General features: G+C 39.0%; 1 protein-coding gene across 2 annotated transcripts in view; it reads left to right on the plus strand.

Moving 5' to 3' along the window:
- The window catches only part of PTPRN2 (protein tyrosine phosphatase receptor type N2), a 635,529-nt gene that overhangs the window by 490,689 nt on the left and 118,374 nt on the right, over positions 1 to 26,466 (plus strand). The window lies entirely within an intron of this gene.

The raw sequence follows: 26,466 nt of genomic DNA on the forward strand, positions 1-26,466 counted from the left end.
AAAGTGAAACAGACCACTAAAAAAAAAAAAACAAACGAAACACCAGGAAACAAAAACACCAAAACTCAAACCCTCCACTTGGAACCTAAATGTTTTAATAGATTGTGATTGACAAACAATTAGAAAACTAGGTTGAAGACATTTGAAATTGCATTTTTTAATTTTAAATGTGTGAGGCATGAAAAGTATGATTACAGGGAGAGAAGAATAAATATTTAACATCAAACAAATTTCTTTATTAATATAATTACATGGTGTAAAATGTTTTTCCTAATATTGCTTTAAATAAATTTTAAAAATTCATATTGCAAAGCCAGCACTATCAACAACAGAATCTAAATAATAGGTAAATAGCTCTTTGGGTGGCACTTCCTTTAAAAACAGCAGTGAAAGCCAAAATTTCTATTTGTCTCTGTTTTCTAATGCAAATTCTTCATAAGGTTTGCACAGAATAAACATGTTCAAGCTGTGCCCTGGCTGTATGGAGTTGTGCAGCAGGGAGACGTTTGCTGATGTTCGTGCTAATTGCATTGGAGCTGGACTCTTCCTGGGGGTCCACCAGGTCACTGCACAGAGTCGCACAGAGGGAGAGAAAAGAATATCTTGGACAAATGGTGTAGAACATTGCAGCAGATAGACTTGCCAGATGCTCAGGTTATCCCCAGGCAGCTCCAGGCTATGGTACGTGTCAGCCGCCCGCGCTGCGGTGTCTCCACACCTGCCTCAGGCAGCTCCTGCCCATGTGTCTGGGCCTGGTGGCACCCTCCTTTCCTCGGCATTTAGGATCTGAGATGAGGAGCAAGCACGTTCAGGGCATGAAAGAAACACATCTGCTTTCTGAAACAACAGTATTAGGGCTCAGGGTTTGTGCTACTCCAGCTCAAAAGCTGACTGCTCCTGTCCTTCTTTGTGAAAAGCCGAAACAGGCTCCACTGCTCTGTCAGTGCACAGTCTGGCCCTGTAATTTTCAGGTTGTTCAGAAATGGAGTGATCTTCTTTAGCCTTTTAGCAAGTTTCCATGTGTTATTTAATTCTGCACCCCCTGTTAGAGAGGCTTCAAGTGACATCTCCTGACAGTAAGGATATATACCCTGCATTTAAGCTATATCAGGAGGCTTCACTCTCTGGGGGCATCTGTCATCTAAACTCATGGCCCAGGTCAGTTCTTTCAGTTCTTCTCTGCTAACAGAGGCCTTAAAAGTTCAGCTTTCCCTCTCTGCCTGGGACTTCGCTCTGTGGTGCCTCTAACAAAGGACATGTATTCTGTTGGCAGGGATGGGGGTGCTGTTCCAATTTGTCCCCTTTTCTCCCCCCTTCAGTTAATTTGGTGGACTCCCTAGATCCCCTGTTGCCTTCCCTCTGACAGAGTGCTCGGTGTTACTCACACTTAGCACCACCACCATCTTCTCTCTGGCTAGGAGGCAGTCATCTGGAAAGGCATTACCTTAAACTTTGTGGGGAGACACTCATGCAGGGATAGTGCTGTTCTGGAAGATGTCTACTGGTGCCATCGATCAGTTCTTTGGCATTCAGGCCAGGTACCTGAAGCAGTTTTTTTATGAAGCAGATGGAAGGACTCCCACCTTCAGTCCTCCCGATTTCTTCCCCCACACCTACTCCAACCCCACTCCAGCAAAAAATGCAATTGATTATATTGATGATGATTTCCCCCTGGCTACCTGACCACATAAAAACATCTTTCTTGGACCATGGAAGTCTGTGTCCAAATGCAGGCAACAGCAGGATGGAATAGGGCCAGTGACACTTTGCTGATGTATTTTCCCATCTTCTGGTGATTTGTGGTCCAGGGACTTCCTGCATCAGAAATGGTATCTTTGTGCTTAATAGCCTTTAATACATTTTTTTTTCTCCCTTCAACTCACCTCCAACATTTGCCTTGAAATTGTGGAGGAGAGTAGATGTGCCATTCTCAAAATTTTTCATGTTACATTCAATTAACAGAAAAATGCCACTGAGCAGAGTGTAGATTCTCCCAGTCTCAACAAGTGTTTTATTATAAGTTTACAGTAGTCAGGATTCTCAAACTTGGTGGAAATCAAGCTGTTGTCTGATTCAGTTTGTGTTGACTGGGGCAACAGGTGGTCCTGCCTGTTGGTTAAACTCAGCTGAATCAGAGTGAAAGACAAATTTTGACAAACAAGATCCAGATATGGAGAAGTCCTGAAAGACAAGGGCAAGGCAGGAGTGTGATGTAAGGTAAGTAGCTCAGATACCAGCAAGATAGGAGGGGGCCTGGGACCAAACGCTGGCATTGCAGAAAAACGTGTTAGGGTCTGAAGCTGACAGTCAAAGCCTTTTCAGGTTTTAAAGGAGGACACAATTCTTAGGGTCATTGTCACATAGATACTGGTTTTGTGTTTGTCTTTAGATTGAGCTTGGGTGACTCTTACCTTACCTAGCTTGGTAGAGTGGCCATCTGGAAAGATGGGTCAGCCCCAGCTGACCAGGCTATACAACTACCCCACTGGGCTGTTGTTCATTGTCCCTACACACAGTCTTTAGTCTAAGTCAAGTCCCCATTGATCATGAGTGCAGTTTTGATTTTAGGGTTGTGTCTTTTTCAGGCCTGGTCAGTGGGATTTACAGCTACAAGCCCACATTTGTAACTGTGGCAATCAGGTTGGGCAGTAAGGCTTGTATTTAAGTGTTAAAATAGGCATAATTCTCCAAGTGTTCATTACCCCATGTCTAAAGTTAGATGAGTTGTGTGATCCCACCAGCTCCTTAAATCAGAAATCAGGCACATTTGAGTGAGTTTTGGTGCTGAGATCAGACTGCTGAGATTGGACAGTTTAAGTATGGCATGAGGCTTCTCTCCATTTGCACAGGTTTTATCTGAACCAAGTGACTTAAGATGTTTTAGTAATGGTAATAAACCATGCAAGTGCATCTAGGAGCTCCTGTGCCAAAGCTGAATGGAAGTATTTAATTTTTTCATAGATTCCTGTTAGAAGACAGTTGCATTGGCTGAAGTCAATGTAAAATAGAATATGTCCAAGTGTGTCTGGTATAAAGGACATTAGAGGGTTTTTTAAAAAGACTTGTGTTTCTACTTTGCAAAATATATGAAAATGTGTTTTTGTTTCGTATTTATTTTTTATTTTGAAATGGTTAAGCTAATTATATGAAAAAAAGAATTTTGGTCTGATCTACCAGCTTTTGCTTTATACTATAAATTATTTCTGGGAGGAAAGCACGTCACAATACAAACATCAAAACTGGACTATTTGTCAGAGCATCCAAGATTTTTCATTTTAGAATGTAGAGAGAGTATAACTGAGGTGTCAAAAGCACAGAGGGAAAAATCGTTGTTAAGGAGCTTCAGTGAAAATTTTGCATTTATTTAGGCAAATGGAAATGTGCACAATGACTGCATAGAACTGAACAGCTCTTGGACACTGGGTTGTTAACAAGTTTGAAAAAAACTGCATCATTAGGAAGACAAGAAGTAGGAAAGCAGGATCTAGCTTTCTTATTTCTGGATATTCATGGCTTGTATAAATGTCAGAGGCCAAATAACTGACTTTTATTGGTAATAGCCTGAACTGTATTACAATGTGTATGTGTAGTTGTTACTGCAATATATCAGCAAGCTGCCACACCGGGTCAGACCTGGTTATATGGATTATAATGGGGTAATATGCAGGCTCAGGAGTTCTCTTTGGATAGGACCCTTTCTGTCCTTTACTTGTAAAACATACAGATATATGTAGTCAACTGCTATAATGAGGAATCTTCTGTGCTGATACAATCGCTGCTCAACAAATAGAAATTGAAAAAGAGACTTTTCTCCAGGTAAATTTTTCTTTTGTAATACCTGCCTCATCTAGAGCATGTACTGGTGAGTCAACAGTGCAAGAATTTTATGCAGCTTATCTGAAATCATGCCATATTGTGCTCTGTGCTGTAGCTTTCTGCTATTTCAAAGATCAGGGCAATTAAGATTGCTCACCTGTGATTAAGAATTGTTCCTCTCCACTGTTAAAGACAGCCTACTCCAGTATGCTGAGGTTTGTACTGATTCTTTCCACTTTAATATTTTCAGTACACACATGTTTCTGATGGAGAAGTTCACATATACTTCTTAGTACTTCAAAACCTTTGGTTCCTGTGCACTTATTAGTATTTTAGCACTGCATAACTTCTTTGATTTGGTACTTCTGAGATCTTCTGCGTCTAATGCCAGGTAGCCTTACCTGCTGGAACTCATGGTCTTTCTTAGAAATGCTTGAAACACAGGGTCTCTCTTTGCCCTTTAGTGTTTCATACTTTTGGAGTATAGGAGCTGAACACTTTCATTTTAAAGATGCCTCGTTCAAAATGAGGAAGCTTTCAGGTGGAATCCATGTAGAAAGCTACATGATCAGAAACACAGCTCCTGCAGTCTCCAGGGAAGTGAAAGTCCCCACAGATGCGTGGGAAGTGTGGGACTCTCAGTCCTTGATGTATCCTTTGGGCTTAGAGTTCAATATCACATCCTATGCAGAAGAGAAGATGGAGAGAAAAGACTACATAGAGACTATTAAAGAGTGGGAATTCCTCCATTTCTGTTATTTAGTTTATTCTTATAAAATAAGAATATAATAATAATAATTGATATCTATAGAACTGAGGTTAGATCCAGTGGACCCAGCAGACAGAAGATTATACCTGAAAGAATTTGAGAAGCAAGTGATTTTATGATAAAGAAATATTTTCTCTCCAACGCTAAACAACACTCAGTGCCTCTACCAGGCTTAAGGAAAATTTTACTGCTCCTGATCTAGAGCAATCTAGACTTCTCCTTTCTAATTATATATGTTCTAAGTACACTGTATCTATACAGTTTAAAATTAAGACAGATTTTAAATCTAAAAATAAAGATGAGGTTTTTGAATAGTCTCAGAAAAGAACAAGTTATTTTCAGAACTCATTCAACTTTTATGATCACTTCCATGTAATAAATTAAAGTTCTCCTAAAAATACTGATGTACCATTACCTAATTAAACTATTTCACGCAGTACAACCTCAGAAGCCTGGATGCTTCTAGATTCAATCTCTAGTAAATGTACCTTCCCACTGATAGAGCAAGGAGTTTAGAAAATACCTGATTTCAAAAAGTGCTGCAGCTGAAATTATATTGTATCTTATGCTAATGCAGATCAGTCAGTATGGATGGAAATAGAAAAGGTCAACTCAAAAAGAGGAAATTTGTCGTCTTGCCACAGGCCTTTATTTGCATTCCAATTGAACCTATTTTGAAGATTTTTTTTCTGTGAATCTAATGAACTCTTGTACAGACCTGTGTAGAGGTGTGGATGTCAGAAATGTCCAGAGGGCTCAGTGGAATGAGAACATCTTTCCTGGGGATGGATTCAACCTTTCTCAAGGACTAGGCACAGGAAACCTGATATCTGATTACATGCCACAAATCCCCAAGATTAACTAGTACTTGGAATCAGGTTCCTCTGTGATCTCATGGGCTGTTCTTGGAAAGGATGGGAATGGGGCAAAAATACTCAAAAAATTCTCCCCCCCAAAAAATTCTCCCCATGCACCTTGATGTAAGGTTTATGTCTCTGATTTCTGTTAAACTTTGCCTTATCTTGGTCACAGACTCTTTAAAGGAGGTGTGGAGGCATCACAGAAAGTCCTCAGTGCCACCAGGTTGGCAAGATCACTTGCAGGTGACACAGCATAGTCCTGTGCTCAGGGGGGGCCATCACCCCAGGTGAGCTTCCACAACCAGGGTCACGATGTAGCCCCCCTGACCTCTTCTGCTCTGACCAGGAGAGATCAGGTCTGGCTCTTAGCAACTGCACACCTCAAAGAGAGGGAGTACCTCCTAAACATAACCTGCAAGGGTGGTGCTACTGCAGTTCTTTTAAGTTTAACATATATTTGTGTTTATAGTAGTCAATGGCATGCAAAGATTAATGCTTAAAGCAGCATATGCTGGCTGATTGTTAGGAGTAGTGCTATTAAGAAGTGATAGTGCTCCAGCTATAAATGGATGCAATTTAATGGATAGTATTAGTAGCAGAGCTGTTCAGCTGAAGCCATGGCTAAAGGGACTCTGGTTTAATAACTTTCTAATTACATCTGTATAAGCTGGGTCACTTAGCAGCAAACTGACAGGTTTACATTTCCTTATATACTAGGTATTGCTCTGTGTATTAGCCCTACACTAGAATTGCAAATAGAAAATAATTGGGTTGCTTTTTTAGCCTCCCCAAATGGTTTAAATTAATGGCAGTGCAGATCAACACAATGCCTTCATGTGTGTGATTTTAACCTTCATTGATTTTTGCAGTTCCAGGGCAGCATGACATTGGCTAGAGAGCCATGCTGATGTGATGGCTGCCGAGCCAAGCGCTGGAAGGAGGTTTGTGCAGTATTAGATTGGTTCCTGGTATTCAAGAGCGCACATTACGGAAAACCTAAGGCTCCGTTCTCCAAATTATAAGTGTTTGGTGTTATTTTTCAGGGCAGGGAAATTTGATGTCATTCTGTTTGTGAACAGCCAGCAGCCTCTGCACAAAGGTTTGAAATCCCTGAAGGAAATCTGATGGCCAAGATGCATCAGGAAAGTTTTCAGATAGGGGAAGTGGGAAGGCTGCAGTAGCTATAAACAAACAAGCTCGTGGAGATTGTTCCTACCATCTTCCACATATAGTGCACTTTAAATTGTATTAATTGCAGTGGTGCCTGTTACCATGACAGCTAGGTGCTGCAATTACCTCACACCTTGGGGATTTTCATGCTTAGTACAGCATTCGGAGTCTACTTCCTGCTCTTTTGTTTTTATTTTCCTACTTTTTTTGTACTTTAGAGAAGTATTGTAGAAAGCAGAGCGGAGATATGCCTTGAAAGAAAAATGCATCTTCATACTCCCAAGGCATTATGAGCCCTGTTTAGCCATGTCCTGAGGAACCAGTAAAACATAATGATCTCTGTGGGGATCAAATGCAGTGACTGAGGCTGAGTTTTCCCTTATAACTGCCCAGGATGGCCAGGGCTCATGAGAAGAGCTCCTCGGAGAGAGGGACATGCTGCACTGTAAAATAACTTTGACAAAAAGCTTTACAGAGGGAAAGCCACAACATCCCCTCATCCAGAGGGGGATTAGCCTGAGGTCTAGCTGTGAGCTTCTGCATAATCTAGGCATTTCAGCTCCAGGGTAAGGCCACAGCAAAAATACATACTCTGAAAGAGTGTACTTTTCCATTGGGATGCTTTTGAATTGGAAAGCTGGTTGCAGTAACCAGGTGTGCTGGGTACTGGTGTATCAGAGCAGCTCAGGGACCACAGTGCTGCAAACCCAGAGACAGAAGGTTAGGAGAGGGAAGGAGGCTCACTCACAGTGCTTGAGAAAATACATCTGTTAATCCCTTCTTTAAGGTGTTAAGCAGGCTCAGCTGTCATGCAAGCCTTGTGCTGGTGATCCACTACAGCATATTTCCACAAGTAGCCGATTTGAAGCTCACTTACTGTACAATGTCACTTTGAAGAGCATTGTAAACAAAGAGATATAGGCTAGGCAACACCCTCTGGGAAAACATGAACCCTTTAGACTGAAGCTGGGGATTCAGACATTTACACCCAACCAGCAATAGTTCATGGATCAGGTTTCCAAGCTGACGTAGCAGCAGTGCCGTTTTATTTGAGTCTGTCAGCATTTTCACATCATAAACCTCAGTGTTGCAGTATATCTCAGCTGTTTCTAATCCCTGAGAACTGAGACTTGGCATATAAATTGCTAACCCATATATTAATTTGAGTAGAAGAGGATAAAGCCATGTCTAAGTTATACAATAAATTATATTGATTTTTATTTCAGTTACACACACGCTGTCTGCCAAAGTCATGTAAAATATGTTTTTCACTACATGGAATTGCATGTTCAATATGTTTTTACATGAATTGATGTATTTTATACTGTTTTTACATGCTTTTGAAATAGCCATTTTGTTTACATCAAATAAGCTTTAGCTAATATTCTATTTCGTACATCATTACTCACTAATATTAGAATGGCAACTGTGAACCAAATGTAGATCCTTTGGCTTTGGTCTTGTTCTTAATTTACATAAAGGCTTGCTAAAACTTTATTTTGAATCTGAAAGCCATGTATTACAGTATTTGCTGACAAAAATGCACATGTCACTGAGAGCCAAAAGATTATTATTGTTCAAATGTCACAAGATTCAAATATTGGAGAGATTTCTAACAGAAATAATAAAAAATACATTTTTTAATCTTGGGTATTTACAGAACATCGGTTATGTTTTTGACCTTAATCCAGTTGCTGGTACATGTTTATTTACCTGTGTGCTGGGAGGGGACTTGATTGATTATTTCTTTAGAAAGGTGGAGGAAAAATCCCTGGCAGACAGAAAAGAACCTCCAGCAAAGAGGAATTATGTACTTAGGATATGCAAAACATAAGTGTTCTCCATTCTGTATGTAATACTGCACTCACATGATGGCTTCACAAAATCAAATTTACTTCACCTGCCTTCTAATGAATTTTTCTGCATTCTAAAGAGACAGTGCTATTGTAGCCAGAGTGAGTAACATTTGGTGTATTAGCATATACTCGTCCAGAAGCCACTGCGTTTTCTCATGACTAGGGAGTTTTTACAGAGATGTTAATTCAAACTTCACAATTCTGAGACAAATCAGATTCTCTGCTGGTGTAAATCAACTGAGGGCTTTCTCTTTTCCCCCTCAATCTATACTGCTCAAACAGACTACCAAGAAATAGTGGTTTTCAGCCAAAAAAATGCATGTACAAGTCTTTGGGATGAGCTGTCAAGTAATGGGTGATGCTGAGCTCCAGGTACTGTTACTTAGCAACTTCTGAGAATGGATTAACCTTCTGTGGGCATCCCTTGCACTGCTTTTTGTGCTCATTCATACAGCCAGGTGTAAGTCCCCTGTAGATCAATCAGAGATTTCCCTGAAAGAAATCCAAATATTGCATTGCACAGCCTGAGCAGTGAGCTGGGTGCAGCTGAGACAAACCAAGCACAGCTGATCTGCCCATAAACAATAATGCAGATGCACCTCAAGCACCTTTTTCATTTATAGATCATTTTACAGAGCATAATCCAGGGCTTCACTACTATAATCATTCTTGGTTAAATGTGTTTTAATATATGCAGTAATGTATTTGTTATAGCACATAAACCAGAATAGCCTGACATGTGTGCAGTTACTTTTTGCCTCAGATTTCCAGGTTGTGTTTTGGCCAATCTCAGCAACTGTTTAAAAACCCTCAGCAATAAGCCAACTTTCCTTTTCTTCTGCTACACAAAAGAGTATACTTTGGAAAGTCCTATGTGGCAAACTATGTTAGATAATAGAGTTCAGTGTGGAGACTCCTTTTGAAATGAGACTCACCTGTAGGTGAGTGTTGCTTATCATTTTGTTTTCTGCTCTTCTGATGTAAATACAGAATCCCCATGAATATTAATGGTACTTTCCTGAGAATTGTCTAAACAGGAAAGAACAGACACTATAAAAACCAATTCATTTGACATGACTGGAAAAATTCCTTATGCTGTAGTAATTTGTCAGAACTATTCTTTATCCCTCAGAACAAAATTACTGCTTTCACAATAGCTATGTCTTTTATTATCTTTTGTGTAAATAGTTATATTCACCATGTTAACTTTCATTTAACATTATTTGGGGTCACAGAAATGGTGACTGGAAGAGACACGAGCAGTCCAAACCAGGCCAAACTCCAGTTCAAACTGCAGCCACTGTCAATGCATTCTCAGGTCTATCCTGGTTTGGTCCTCCTAAGTCTTGAAAACACCAAGGGTGGAAATTCCACAGCCTCTTTTGGGCTATCCTAATCTCCCAGGCCATAACTGGTGACCACTGTCCTGATATGTCATCTAGCACTGCTGAAAAGAGTTTGGTTTTGCCATCTCTTTCATTAACCCTTAGGGTAGCTGAAGGGTGCTATAGGTTTCCCTTTTACCAAGTGTTCCATTAATTTAGGAGTACAAGTATTTTCCTAATGTGCTTTTTGTTCATGTTGTTTCTGGCCTGGCTGTTCAATTGCTGTGTATGCTCTGCTCAAGCCACTAAGGGGAATTTTCTCTTGGTGCAGCTTGTTCCCACAGTTTCCTGTACTACATCTTTTCTGGTGCCTGTGGGGAACATAAGGCTAAAAGCATCTGTGCAATCAAAAGGTTCCTCCACCCTCTGATAACTGATTTCAGTAGGTGGAGGTAAAGATTTCAGTGATAGCAATAGAAAAGGCCAGGTCCAGGTTGTAAATGCAAGTTAAGAACACCACAGTAATATTTTGCTCATCTGGTTTGGCACAGAAACAGTCAAGAAAGATTAGGCTCAAAGGCTTCCTGCCTTATTTTTCCCCCTGCCTTTCATTAACCTGGATGGCCAGCAGGTGATAGCAATTTATGCAAATCCTTTTCTCTATACAACATTTTACCTTTTGACAATAGGCAACCAAGCAGATGACACAGCTACAGACAAGAGGGTTTTGAAGACCCAATTTAAAATCTGAGATACCATATATTTTTCAAAAGCTTTTCTAAGGATAAGATAAGAGTATAATCCCTTAGTTTGGTGCAAATATTTTTAGACTATGTGTTTCTAAAATCCAATTTGAATTAGCCTTGAAATTTAAAGCTGTTTATGTCTACTGAACCAAAAGCAGTGTGTGATGCATATAATAGAAAGTATTGTACAGTCACTCTATTTCTCCTCCCCTTCTGACACTGGGCTATAGTATTTGCCAAGAAATTCATCCAAAGGCAAATTGTCATAACTTCAGGAAAAAAAAAAAAAAATTAAAAACCTAGTCCCTTTGCAACAAAGGACTTACAAAGCTTCCTTTTCTTTAGGCTTCTCTAGTCTTGCAATTTATTAGGAACTCTTGTCATCAAATATGCTTAGGATAAACTTGACATTTTGGGTAAAGTTATTTCTAATATCATGTTATATAAAATGCATCTTGATGCTCAGAACAGCTTGGACAAGTCTGGTGCACCTTTGAGAATCAGCACTTTGGGAATCTGCATGCTGATGTGACATGTGAGAGGAGGGCCCAGCACATAATGAGATACTGACTTGCTCTGACTTCAAATCACACATTATTTGAGAATCAAGAGGAAAAGGTTGGGAAAACTGTCATGGATTCCTTCACTCCCAATCAGCCTGCCTATACTTTTGCCTGAAATAGGCTTCTCTGTCAAAGTTTGCCTATTTTCAGGATCTATCAATTGTTCACAAAAATCCTGATACTTTAGGTGCTGGAGTAAATGATCTCTTTGTGACTTAGAGTATTTCTTTAGATACAGTGCAGAATTAATTTCTCACCAATATGGTCAGAATAATGGCAACACAATTCATAGGCACCATTTCTGAAAGTAACTTTCTTCTATGTGTTATTAGTTAAAAAATCTCTCAGCAATGACAACTAGTTTATTAACCAAGCTTATATGTGTGAAATTCACCATGCAGGGTACTCATTCAGTGTGTAGGGTTTGCAGATACAGTAGATGAATCATAAAACTGACCAGGAACTGCCTAAGGAAGCCAAAGAGGATTAAGTCACATATATTTAAGGAAACACAAAACATCAGGAGATCAAATGGGAATTAAAACCTTGGTGCTTATTCTACTTGTAGATTTTTATCCACCTGACAGATTTCAATAAAAAGAAAACAATAGTAGTTGGAGACATTGTCCATGGACAATGCCTTATCTTCTGACCTGTAGATCGCCAAGGACATAGGACAACTAGACTCAATTTCCATGCTTTGAGAAATATGTCTGACCTCCTGGAAGCTGTTGTAACTCACCAGCATGTTCTCAGATGCTTTCCTTCGAGCTGTCCTGATGAAGTTGTTGCATTGTACGTGGAGAAATTAAATTATTGTTGGACTAGAAGGGGCCAACATCATAAAATCATATATTCATGGACTGATTTGGGAGGCACCTTTAAAGATTACATAGTGCCTTCCACTAGACCAGGTTTCTCAAAGCCCCATCCAACCTGGCCTTGAACATTTCCAGCCATGGGGCATCCACAGCTTCTCTGGGCAACCACTGCAGTGTCTCACCAACCTCATCATAAAGAATTTCTTTTTTATATTGTATCTAAATCTACTCTTTAATTTAAAAAAATCGTTTAAAAATGAATTTTTTTTAAAAATGTTAAAAATGTTTAAAAAATTAAAATTTAAGAAATTTTAAAAATTTAAAGGCCCTTTTCCTATTATTAGAACCTTTTTTCATCTTTTTTAAAATGTCCCCTTCAAGTACTAAAAGACCACAGTAAAATCTCCCCAGAGCTTTCTATTCTCCAGACTAAAAAACCCAACTCTCTCAGGCTTTCCTCACAGGAGAGGAACTCCACGTCCCTGATCCATATGTGTCCATTGCTAAACAAGTATACATATGGCTAAAACAAGATAAGGTGGGAAACTGAGGCAGTGCCTTTGACAGCCTTTATAGTGGCATCTCCATGAGTATTGTTTTTTCTTTCAAAATCTATTCTAGCATGGATGAAAATGTAGACCCTATCCTGTGTGTCACCAAATCCCTTTTAAAAGTTGCAAAGATCCTCCTGGCAGAGTAAAATGAACACATCTGCCATCTGCTTCCTACACCTGTAGGTGATGCCTATGTTCAAGGACCAGTACCTGTTACAGCTACTTTGGATTAAAAGGCAGAGATGACCTAAAAACTGGTGGCTTAACAAAAGGGACACTTAAAGCAAATGGATAATCAACAAAGCTTTATTTACAGGGTATCAGGCCATTATATTAATGTTTTAAATACATGGCTTTCTGTCTCATTCATCTTGGCCCAAGTGGGAAAAAATCCATAACAAGTGAATAACAACTCCTTAATGAAAATAATATGAATAAGAAAAAATCTTCTTAGCTTTAAAAGTAAATGTCACCATCTATGTAAAAGTTAGTCTTTTGATACTGTTTGTGAGACCAACATCTTATTGAATTACCTTTGTGCTACTTTTCCACTCTCTAAACCTCACTCTTCAAAGCTTTGTGGCTGCACATTGCCGTGTGAATAGGCTTATGGATGCTATGAACTCTTAACAAAAAATCCATTATAATGATACTTTGCTGTTTCAGGGATATTCACTGTATAACAATCCTAATGGTTCTGGTGAAGTAATAGGTATGGAAATGCTGGGTAGAAGATAGCTTCTCCCTACTTGAGTTGCTGTATATGAAAGGTTCTGGCTCCGGTTATTGATGATCTAACCACCTGCAGCACTTAAACTTGCTTTTTACTTTTGTCCCCAGCAGTAGTCCCATTGCATTCAGTGGGACTGCATCCATGATTAATCTGATCAAGGTCTAATTAGTGAAAGAAGTGCAGCCGCTGGTGCTGCAGACAGAAGGCTGTGCCCTGAGCCTGTCTTCCAGACACATTTTTAACCCCTGTACCTTTATCCATGCACCCACACAGGCACGAGCTGCATGCAGAATGTTATTCTGAACAAGCATTTAAATCCAGATGTAAAATAGTTTGATGGTTTGCACCCTCTGGAGAACCAGACAAAAACTGCCAATTTTGATTCTAGAATATTTCAGCAGCCTAATCAGGACCATTTGGTAAATGCAGAGATCCCTTTCAAGGGGAAAATAACAAGTGAATATTTATTTGTTCTGCTTTTGAAACAACAAGACCTTCTTCAGGCAGCAGTTAAGGGCTCAATTTGTCATGAAGTGATCAAAGAGCAAAGCTGCTCTGGCCTTGTGTGGAGCCTCTGAAGAAAGAATAAGGTATGTGTCCTCAAAACACTTTAGCCCACAGCCAGGGCAGACTCATTATTTTCCATAGCCCAAGTAGCCTACAGAAACTTGTTTCCCAATTTAACCAGCCAGGAAAGGTGTTTCAGGTTGGATAATCTCAGTTTTTCAGGTCTTTTTCTTCTAAGCTCCATTGCAAATGCACACTGACGGTAATGGTTATCTGCAATATTTAGTGCTGCCTGTTTTGCAGAATAAAAAGCAGTGATTAAGCTTTGGGTTCTTTTTTTTTTGTTATTAAAACAGTCATAGTCTGATGTGCCACCGATACTGTTGTCCCATTTCCTAATGTGTCAGTCTGTAAAAGGCATTTAAATTCTTGGGGAATTATTAAATTAATGTTTTAAAGGGGGTTTTTATCCTGCAAAAACTGTTTCTGTTAAAAAAAAAATCCCACCTACATTTTAATTCTTCAGCTCCAAATTATCATACAGATATTAAATAGCTGAAGTAGGTAAGCTCTGGGAGTAAACTGGAGAACTGGCTAATGGAACAACTGGGAAGTAGGAGAGTTGGCTGATGAAGTCTCATAGTACAAGTGTACATTACAAGGGTAACTGCACCAAGATGACTCCATAAATCATTCTGTTCATGAAAATGCTGGTGAGCCCTCAAAGCATTGTGAGCTTTTGTGGGCACTGAAAAGTCACATGCAAAGTGAATATTCATGATTCAGTGTTGACAGTGACTTTCTTTCCAACCTTTGAAAAATTTTACTCATTCAGTCAGGATAAGGAACATAATACTGTGTTAATTAAATGCCCAACTAAATGACACAAATTGTGAGTATGTAATAATTAGAAGGAAAACTTCATATAATTGTTCGGATAAAAATTTTCCGACTCTGAATATTTGGAAAATATTTATGAATTATAAATGAACAGCTCGAAAATTAATTATTGACTTGTGAATTATTTACTAACCAGAACAGATGTTAAAGTTCTGCATTATTTATTATAATGCATTTATTTCAGTGCTGAGTATAACCTATGAAAATAATAGTGATATTAAAACGGTATTATTTAAACAGGTTGAGCAGTTGTAATTATTATCCCTATTTAACAGCAGAGTCAACTAAACAACACAGGGAGGGAGATTTTCAAAGTACCCAAGGGGTGAGGGTTCCACAAGTTCCACGAGGGTTCCACTAATAAAAATTAATGAGAATTGCACTTCTGAATCCCTTGTGTGCTTATGAAAAATCTTTCATTGGGAGGTTAAATTGCATTCCCAGGAGAAGTCAGGAGCTTGAAATAGAGCCTGAGAATTCTGATCCCAACTTAAATTTTCTACTCACTGTATCTGATGTCAACTCTGTTTTGGGGCTGGGTTTTTTTGTCATGGTACTGGAATGTAAGAGTCAGTAGATACCAGGCTTTCCTAGCTAGACCAAGCAGTTCACCCCTCTGACCCACCTGCAGGTAACAAATCCATTGTTCAGATATTCTTATATTTGGGGTTTGCCAAGCAATTATTATCTCTTCACTTTTTTTATTTCTCTCCAAGACTGCATTGAAAGAGAAGGTTCTTTTTGTCATTTTTTAATGAAACTAACTATCCCTTAGCAGCCATCTCATTAAACTTTAAATTTTTCGTCTTATGGGTGGAGTTGACTTTGCATATCCATGACATACTTTAAGATCAGAGGAAGTTTATGAAATTGCAGTGTTAGCACTGCAGTGATACAGTGATACATTCAGCCATCCTGAAGAACTCTTAGAATCCTCAGACACAAAACAAACAACCCCACCAAAAAAAAAAAAATTTTTTTTGTCCCTTAGTGTTTTGGTATATTTCATGAATACACCTTTGTTTACTCCTACTTTGTGGCATTTGTTGCAGGAATCTAACTGAACATCTGTCTATCAGCTGTGATATTTAAATTGACTGCATTGTGTCCCTCTTGCTTATTGTTTATCCAGGGTAAAAATGCTTGGAAAATACTCAGACATCTCTCTCAATTTTATTTTATTTTAATTTTTCTGTGCCTGGTCTTATTTTCAAATTTTTGTTAGTAGTATTCTACCAAAGTCTTTCAGTAAGCTTGGAGATCTGACCCTGCATTCAGTGAGTTCATGTTACTCCTGTTTGCTAGAAATCCACACAGTCCAGAGCCAGCTCTCTTTTGGTAATCCCAGAGGGGAGTTACACTTTCTTCAAAAAGGATGTGCCACTTTCAAATACTCACCTATAACTTTTCTGCTTGGGTCACAAAGAAAATTGTAGAAAATTACTATGGTAGCACAAGGAAACCTGTATGTGTGGGGTTTTTTTCCTTCTGGTTTGTATTCAGCTGTGCAGGGAAACAGATGTTACAATCTTCACAATTTATACGGTAACTTTTGGCTAAAAACTTGAATGCATCTTATAAATTTTAATGAATTGAACTCTTCAACAGCCTTGTGAGGGATTGAAGTTCTGCCATGTCCATTTTACAAATAAGAAAACTGAGCAACTGATAAATGTAATAACTTGAAAAAGATTATACCAAGTGTCATGGGCAGACATGGGAAGAAAACTAGAAACTCAATGCCCACTTATCGCTTTACCTTCCCAAGGTCCAAAAACATATGGAAATCTGTAGAACAAAACACTTTGCTGTTATTGCTAGCTCTGTAGGGCTTTTTATGCTGCTCTGATGAGATCTGGCTTGAATCTGAAGATGGAAATAAGCCTGTCCTCTTCCCATTCATCCCTTCATCTCCATCTGACCCACTGTGTGCCAACAAAATACTCTAGCTTGAAAAGGAGAGGATAATGTATGAAATTAAATATTTTAATTTGGGGATGAGCACCTTGGAGGATTCAGAAAAGGCTGATAAACCCTGTAGTTAAGGAAGGTATTGATTTTCCCCCTCATCTGGAGTAGGTGCACTGGTACCAACCCCATCCGTGGATTTATTGGTCCAGCTGTTGTGATGGTTTTACGCCAGTATGATTTGCCTTGTGTGGCCAGGCCACAAGAGGATGAACAGGACTCTCTACGAAGGTGCCTTGTCCTGACCCCAGGCAGGCATCTTGATTTCTCCTGCTAGTGTCCAAATCAGCCCATAAAATCCACAGCTCCCCACCATCTGCCTAAATCCCCCCAGCTATCAGCTTTAGCCTATACCTACCAATAAAAGCCTATGATATCATCCTCAAGGCTTTAAAATAAACCTGTTGTTTTTATGCTGACAATATTATTAGACACATGTAAGAAAATAAATAAAATGTTTGCATCTTTTATTTTTCCAGAGGTCTCTGTACTCTTCTTTAATTTCAGTTGTTAAAAAAACCAGAAACCTGTATTTTCCTTAAAATCAAATGGAAGCCTATTCTTACTGAAATGAGGCACATAAATCATTCTGCCAGGACAAGTTGTTCAGGTCTGATCATCACAATAAAATAATAATAATCTGTTATACAGAAATTAGTGTGAGCACACATTTTCTACTGCAAGGGGCAAAAGTGATCTACAGCAAGAAAAAATTCTCTGCTGGGATCCTTTTTAATAAAGTGAAGCAGCAAGCCGCTGGAGAGGTGTTAAAAACATAGCACATCTTAGTCACAGGGTTTAAAGCTGAATTCCAGCAGAAGAGATATTAAGGAATGGCTTGGTGTTCCTCTAAGTAAAATCTGTTGCACTACACATATTTCATAACTATTTAGAAAGTTATAGTGACAAATAGATTGATATTAATATTTTAAATTAATGTATAACTAAAAGTCCTTGATTTTTCTCAATGATAAATAATCCAGTAGTACAGTAGGTGATGAATGTCCCTACTCTGAGAAGCTTGAGAGCTGACACTCTGAGGAAAATGCATAATGCAGCTGCTGCCCCTGAAATCTGGAGCTGAATTCAGTGCAGGATTTAGGAGCCTACATCCAAAACTAGTCCAGCTGCCCTCACTTGTCTCTCCTTCAGTTATACACACCTCTGTGTGATCATAAAGATCTTGCAGCATTTGTGTTTGATTTCTTCAGCGGTCACATGCAGTCAGTGCCTGGTGAGGGCAGCCCAGTGCCTTTGGGAAAGCTTGTCTGCAGCAGTCCAGAGCACAGCATCCAGTCAGAATCTGTGCATTTATAAGACAATATCAACTTTTTAAACTGCATCTGCAATTATTTGTGTTATCCACATCAGGTCTCTGCAAGTGAGCCTGGCTGGCCAGTTTGCCCCGTGATGGCCAGGCAGTGTTTCTGCTCAGAGCTGGTGATGGGCTCCAGCACTCATCTCTGAGTGTGGGATCTAAGATGTGCTTAAGGCTTAAGGCACGAGTTCTCCCCACCCCACCCTTACACAGTTTTCCCATGCATGAGTCTCAGCATGTGACAAAAATCACTGCTGGGTCTGAGCATGGGCTGAGAGCAGCTTTTGGAGGCACAGAGGATGGTTCTGAGGTGATCCTTTGCTTCTCTGCTCTAAATGCCTTGATGTGCTGGGAGCAGGATGGGGATGGAGCTGTAGACTCTGCTCAGCACTGTGTCGATCTCGGGCGTGCGAGTTCCTGGAAGTCATGACTCCCTTCCCTCTGAGCAGCATCACATCTGCTCCCAGCAACCTTCTCTCTCTCCTGAGAAAGGGCACAGCTCCAGTGCCCAAGGAGCCCTCCCACAAGGAAACTCCATCAGGGAGTGGGAAGGAAGGAATGCAGCATCGCTCTGCAGCCCTGCAACTAGCAGTGACCTGCTGATGCAGCCACAGAGCTGATGGACCAACACTGGCAGTCCAGGTGTCCTCAGCATGAACCTGAGATGCAGTAGCTCAGCCTGTATTCACCCTTCAGGGAGTACACCCTTGAAAATTATTATTTGTAATTGTAGCTCTAAACCATACACTGTAACTGTGAGATAGTACAGTTGTCTGACTTCATCTCCTTTAAAAAGCCCTTTGGATTTATTCCTCTTCTCAGCTACTGGGAAGCAATTTATAACATTCTTGTTTTATAGCTCTTGGTTACAATGAGATCCAGCTCTCTGGCCAAACCTAGTGTTTATTTTGTTTAACATCCATTTTGATAAATGTGTTAACAAATTGTAATAAAACTGTATTTTGCTAATATACTCTTCAGAAATTCTCTTCTCCTCCTTAGCACATCATTAGTTAGACACAAAACCAGGACTAAAGCCTAACTTTTGGATCTCTTAATTCGATGCTGTAATAGGGTATAAGGCAAAAAAGCCTTCATGGTCTTGGATCCATAGGCTTCTCCTTAAATTCTGTTCTCACAACAGAAAGCAAAAGGGCTCTGTAGGAAACTCACAGAAAGATAGCAGCTTAAAAATAAATAATGACCTTGATGATCTGTTTGTTAGGTTTTCTGCTCATTTTCCTTCAGGCAGATTAATTGCCTTTTAAAATCTAAAGTGGTATGGAGAGGTTGTTTCAAAGATGTTAAGTGGTGAGACAGAATGGGAACTGCCAAGAGAAATTAGAAACTGGTCTGATATTCTATTAGAACTTGTCTGATAGGGCAAAGAGTCAAAGATTGTTTCGAAACATCTCCCCTCTACTGCTCCATCAGCTGAACTAACCTGGGATTCTGAGTAAAAGCTTTGGCAGAACCAAAGTCCTACCAAGGAAACTGGTTAATATGCTGAATTTTAGCCCAGCTCTGTATTTATTGCAAGTAACCAATTGTGGTTACTAAGTGCAGTGGGGAAATTTCTTGTTAAGGAACCCAATTGTAACAAGGAGTCCTATTGAAAGAAGTGCCAGATGAAATGGTTGGGATAAGAAATCATTTGCAAAGCTAATTCTACCTCTTGTTTCCATGTGGATGAATGCTCAAACTCCTGAAGAGTACGCAGGATTCATAGGATTCATGGATAAGACTCCTGTCTTATCCATGAATCCTATGAGCTTGAGAATGACTTCTCATCTCAACCATTTCATCTGGCACTTCTTTCAATAGGACTCTGTTACAATTGGGGTCTTTAACAAGAAATTTCCCCACTGCACTTAGTAACCACAATTGGTTACTTGCAATAAATGCAGAGCTGGGCTAAAATTCAGCATATTAACCAGTTTCCTTGGTAGGACTTTGGTTCTGCCAAAGCTGTTACTCAGAAGCCTCAGAAGCCTCAGAGTTTTGGTCTTCTTCCTGAGACATTTCCCATTTTGAGGGACAAAGTGGAAAGGGGGATCTCTACAAAGAAGCCTGATGTTCTTGTTTTAATGCATTCATGTCATATTCCTATCTTGAAGGAATGGCTTTTCTATAAAGGCTGGGAGGAATCAATACACAGCCACTCTTCTGCCTCTGATGCAAGAGAATCCTCAAGGACCTGCTTACCTGCAGTTGGTTGAAAATTGCAGTGTCACAAAACAACTGGAGTGGGCCAAGATCCAACACTCATTCATGGATGAAATAAACTGATGCAGAAAGATATAATTTTTCTTTGTCATACATATGATAGTCATGTTTCCAAACCCTGCAATTTCAAAATTGTGTAATTGTCATATAATGGTAATCATGGTTGTTACACTGTGTTATGTCTAGGGGGAAAAAAGGGTAGGAAATTTGTTCTGTGTGAAACTACCGGATTGAGGTATACAGCAGACACATGAGCTTGTGTCTACATTAATTTGCCCACTTGACTGCATCTTAAATTTCATATCTGTTCAATCATCCTCTTAATTAAGCCCTAAGTAATTTAAAGCTTTGAGGTGGACTATGGTTTTATTTCTAGCTGTGGTGCATGGAAGTGTGATTCATACGTGTGAATAAAAATAGATGAGGACAGACCTTCCCCAGTGTAAACTGTTACAGCTCCAGAGATTTGTCTCTCAGAGAGGAGACAGAAGTGGCATAGAGATTTTTGTCATGGTTTTAGGGCAAGGTTTGTTACTCATACATGGCAGAGGTACAGGACCGTGCAAAAGGGGCTTCAGGGCTGAAGCTTTGAGTTAGTCCCGTTTCATATTTGTTCCTATCTAAAGGCAGTTGAATGATGAGGTAAACACAGAGAAATTCTCACAATGGAGAAATTAAATACATCCTGCTGAAGAAACAAGGTGAGGAGGGCTACTGAAGAAACTAGCACCTCCCTTTAGCAAATTTCACACTTCATGTAAAAATAGCCTATGCTCAGGTGTGTGGTCAGTGGGGAGCTCTCTGCCAGGGCAGCTTCAACACGCTAATCACCTACCTTTGATATCCAGACACGAAGTCCAGCTCTCATAGGCACCCCACAATGTTATGGCACTGAGTCTATAAACCAAAAAATGTGTTTTGCTGATCCAGACAATGTTGAGCTGTGTTTTGAAACAAACAGATCTATTGCTATGTGAAACTCCTTCTGTGGCACTGAATAGAAGCATAATTACCAAGATTTGAAATCAGCTCCCAGCTGAAAACTTGCCACAATATGCTTGTGTTTCATAACTAAACCTTTCCCTTCAGTCCATGCTGGCAGTGGCAAATTTCTTCTTCTTGCTAATGCCTAATGAGCAAAGCCTGTTATCAGCGTGGCTGGGCTATAATTTGGGGTAAAACTCAGAATATAACCCTTCATGAGACTGGTGCTGGTGAAAAATTATATCCAAGCAAACCAATGATATCTAAATATTTTCAAACCTTTCATTCTAGAAATAGTAATAAATTAAATCAACGATACCTCAGTTACAGCTGTACTATGCACTGCTCTTCCTGGTTGTAGGATGAAAATACTACATTTATCTATTTGAATGGCAGGAAATTTATAATTAAAGTCTTTAAGTTAATTTCAAAAGTGGGGTCACTTCCAGAATATGTTCCTCTGATGGTGTCTTCTACATACATTGTCCTGATAAAATATTGCTCCTCACCTTCACATCATCTCAGTTAATTCCTTGGATTCATTCTCTGTTTCCATGTCATACAGTTGAAGCGGGAACACGAAACCAAGTTCTGACAGCAGAAAAGCTAAAACTGTATTTTAACAATCAGAGTATGATGACTATATAAATTAACAAATGGGTAGTGGCAAGTTCCCCCTGAATGTGAGGAAGAACTTTACTGTGAGGGTGATTGAGCACTGAAAGAGGTTGCCCAGAGAGATTGTAGATTCTCCTTCTGCAGAGATATTTAAAAGCTGTCTGAACATAATCCTAAGTAATATACTCTAGCACAACCTGCCTGAGCAGGAGTTTGGACTAAATGACCTCTATTGGTCCCTTCCAACCCTCCCCATGTTGTGCTTCTGTGTAAAAAAAAAATACAACCAAAAACACCAATAAAATAATGTATTTGAAAATTCTCTTTAATATGGAAAATGTTTGCATCATTTTTAGCAAATCTAAGTGCTCAGTGGAAACTAAATACTGAAAGAAAGAAAAATAAAAATTTTGGTGCTTTTTTTAACTTGGTTTGTTTTCCTTACATCTGTCCTCTAATTTTTTTTCTCTCTCTTTTAGTAAGGGAGAAAAAAACAGAGGGAAAAAAAAAAAAAAAGGGGAAATAAGGCTAAGCAAAAATAAGAGCACTTTTACCACTAAAAATTCAGAAGTAAATTCCTAAGATTCCTTGCATTAAGAAAATGAAAGAAACTAAACATTTTTCTAAGAGCCTGAAGAACAAAAAAAATAGTTCAATTTTGTTGTTTTTCCTCATTTTCAGGTTGGCTCTACTACAAAGAAAATGAGAAAACTGTCATTATTATCATTAATCTGGTTCCATTCAGCCATGCTGTTTATCTACAGCAGACCCAGTAATGCAAAGGGAAGGCACAATGCCTTTATATTATTATCTCCTCTAAATATGCAAGAGTTTATGAATAAACTATTTATCAGCTTTCTTTGTGACCAGCTCTGAATTTTCTTTAGATTTACATTATTATTACTTGTGAAGCACCTTCCACTTTGACTACAGCTTATTTTCTTCTCCTTCCATATGATCAAAGTGTCTAATGCAGAAGGACCTTCTTCTGCTCTCCCAGAATATGTCAGAGTTTGCCAGCTGTGCCATGGAAGGAGGATGGAGCAGTATCATACATGAGGTTAATGTTATGCTACAGATTGCTACAAAGAAATGAAAACTAAGTTATAAAGCCCAATACTATGTCCTGGATTACATTAAATTAGGACATTTTTCAATTTAAAATTTTCTTACTTTAAGATACAACATTAAAATTCTCTCTGTGTGTTGAGAATGTCTGCACTCTGTCTCATTTCAGACAATTTTCTTTCCATTCATCTTGTCTACTACCATGTAAATATGTTTTCAAAGTTATTCTTCCTTTCCAAGTAGCTTTTGCTGGTATTGCTTACATTCTGTGTGTTTTGTCACTCTTCATTTTTGTTCTTTCCTTCCTCAATGAGGTGTTTGAACAAGAGACGACAGTGTTCAAGTTTTCTCTGGGGATGTAAGGTAGAAGAAGTTAAATCAAAAGTTGGGTCATGTCATGATATACATTTATTGAGACAAAAACATCTCTATCCTAAAAGAGTGTATGTTTGTAGATGTATTTTTAAACTAATGACTCATTGGATGTGTTGCAATTTTTAATGGGGCATGAGTAATGCCTGGGAGTCTGTATTTAAATGTGAGGGAAATCTTGACATTTTTAAAGGGAATTCTCTGGTGTTGTTTCTATGGTAACTTTTCTAAGGGGATGATATTTTTTCATTTGATTTTTAATTGTGATCAACAGTAGAGTAACTAAAATATTGAACATAAAAGAAAAGAAATTGTATTTCTTACAAGCCCTTTCAGACCAGCAAGAGACCAAGGTTGTGGTTGCACCTCACTTAAACCCTCAGCTGGGGGCCTAAAGAACTTTCTGTGGTTCATGGGCTTAACTTGGGGCTTTGGAGGCAAGAGGTCACGTTGAAAGACACAAGCATGTTTTGGGGAACATAGATAGTGGGGTTACAGCAAACAAATCCCCATTAGTGCCAGTGAAGCTTAGTGAATCAGTCCCAAAGCTTTACAAACTAGAGAAACAAAACTATTTAAACTATTTAAGTGAATTAGAGATAATGACATAGGAACATGAAGGCCTTACAGGGTATCTTCACACATTCTTTCCTCAAAAGCACCTTCTCAATTTCCTTGAAGAGCTGAACAGCAGAATTTTTTTTATTAACTTTATTAATTAATAATTAAGCTACAACTCTTAAAACTTCCTGTACATGTATATTTTAAAAGAGTGCAATACTTTCAGTATTGCACAGTTTCCTTTTACCTGGGAAGTCAGACCCTAGTGGGGTTTTTTTCCTACAAGCAGGGCTAGGTGGAAGGAAAAGGTGCAAGCTTTGATCTTGGCAGTATTTCCTGGCCTCTGAGGTGCCTCTGGGAGAGTTACACTTCCATGCACCAAACAACTGATCCAGGCACCAAGCCTGTGGCTCTTCCCAGGGTATATTTAAAATCTATCCTGAGATCTCCATAGTGCCTTTGGGAGCTCTGAGGACAGGACCAGAGGGAGGCTGGAAGGACTTCCAGATGAAAATTTTCCATAAGAACTATTCCCCATTAATTTCCTTGATTTTACAAGGAAATGTAATACATAAAGCTTAGGAGCAGCTGTATTGGAGACTGTCTAATTCACTGTGGAAAACTAAATTCTATACATAGTTTTGAATGGTAAACTCCTAAATTTTCCTGAGCTCCATGTCTGAAAGGGCTGCATCATAAGTATTACTGACAATTTAGACTTTGTTATTGAATTAACAGAAATCTTTAAGATTTATTGAAAAACTTTTTGTACAAAGTTATCATACACAGAGTGATTAAAAGACAGACGAGGTAAGAAGGTCTTTCTTTCAAAGGGCTGAGCAAATCACAAAAATAAAGTGATAAACAGAATATCTTGTCAGAAACTCTGGCTTTTACTCTGCAATTAGCTTTTCATGAGAGGCCTGTCAGTGCACGTCTTCTCAAGCTTTGACATGACCCGTCCACTCTTTGCCCTTCAGAAACTGACAAAGTTATGGGAATACAGTGATGTAGCTCTTGGTGTCACTTGTAAGATCACAGCTGAGGATGAAAGCTTCTGTTCATATAAATCACACCATTGTTCTTCTTCCTCCACTTAAAACAAAGGAGACTTCATGATAATCACTTCAAGCACCAAGTGTCTGAGTCCAGGTAAAAGCTCAGGGACCATACCTACATCTACTGGGGATTGACATACCTGTGTCAGTAAAGCAGTGGCCCTAAAGTCTTACTGGTTTAACTGGAATTTTGAATTTGAACTCAGTTTTGAAATCAATTGAAAAACTCTGCTGGGAGTGTGTGTGTGCCTCATTAAGCGGAAAACATAGGATAGGTGCTTTTTCAACAACCCTTCTGATTTCACATGTAATCTGAAGCTACATATTTAAAGCACGTATTTTTAAAATGACTATGTGACACATTCATGCTATCACACATGATTTCTTATCTAGGTTTCATAGCTTGGGGCTGCATAAACTGATGCAGTCACCTTCCTTTTCTCTGTAGCCAGAAAAGGTGAAATTTTTCAATGTTCTCAAATGCTTGTATGACTCAGAAAAGAAAGGGACTTTCTGAAAGTTATGCAGTCTCCATCCTTCTTCCTATAAGTGTCAGGATCTTCCTTCTCTTTTTGGTAAGTGTTAATATTTTCAGGATTCTCGTTATATTACAAATGCCACAGACATAGTGCCCACTTGCTTTATTGGCTAAGGGCCTGCTTCCAACGAAGAAGGGACATTTTGTCATTTCTTCAGTGGGAGGAGAAAAAGAGGAAAACCCTGGTAAATTGCTTTCTAAAATAGAGAAGTGGGGTGTGAGTGGAGGTGGTGTCTTTATTAGATACAGTGAAAGTACATTTAGGATTTTACTGGGTGTCTGCCATCTTTGCCAAACTACCCGTTGAAGCCCAGCTCCAGGAGCAGTATTCTGGTGATATTTCCAATGCTGCTCAGAGTTCCACCATTTCTGCGTGTTACAACATAAAATCAAAGCTTTTGTCAGGGACCCTAAACCAATGGTAGCAGCAGCTAGAAATCTAAAATGGAGTTCTACCAGTACATGAACTTCAGCTGGCCAGACAGTGCTTTGCAATTCTGACTTTTCTCAAAACTTTGTATACCAGTTTAAATGGTGTCTCCATCCATTTTCATGGAAGGCATTGCTGAATATTCCACGGAGATGGTTGCTCTCTGCAGTCAGAAATGGAAGGTTGGGGCCAAAAGAAACTCAGTGGGTCTGTATGAAGCACATAAAAACTTTGTAAACCGTCTGCTTCAGAACTTCAAAATATTTATAAAAGCATTCTATTAATTCAAATTTATAATGCAAACAATTTAAAGCTAATAAAAATGTTCTAACATCAGATGGAGGTAGGTTGGAAGCGAATTTCAATCAATATAATGAAGGACAATTTTCTAACGTAATCTATGCTTGTCCTGAGGCTACCAGCATTAGGAGATAAGATAGAAAGAGCAATATCTGTGTCAAAGGCAGGAAAAAACACATCTTGATTTCAGATCTCCTTCAGATTTGCAGAACTAGCTACTATTCTGAAGATACTTTTTCATAGTTAAACTGTACTAGTTTGTTTTCATCTCAGGGAAGAAGAAACAAATAGCCTTTCCATTATGATATTAAAATAGCACTTTAACAAACTAATCTGCTGATGTTACAGTAGAGAAAACAGATACCTCACAGTTCTCTGATTTCTGGGCACATAGAGTACTGATGC

The sequence above is a fragment of the Cyanistes caeruleus genome, chromosome 1, assembly GCF_971803275.1.
Source record: "Cyanistes caeruleus chromosome 1, bCyaCae1.hap1.1, whole genome shotgun sequence".
In the NCBI taxonomy this organism is placed as follows: domain Eukaryota; kingdom Metazoa; phylum Chordata; class Aves; order Passeriformes; family Paridae; genus Cyanistes; species Cyanistes caeruleus.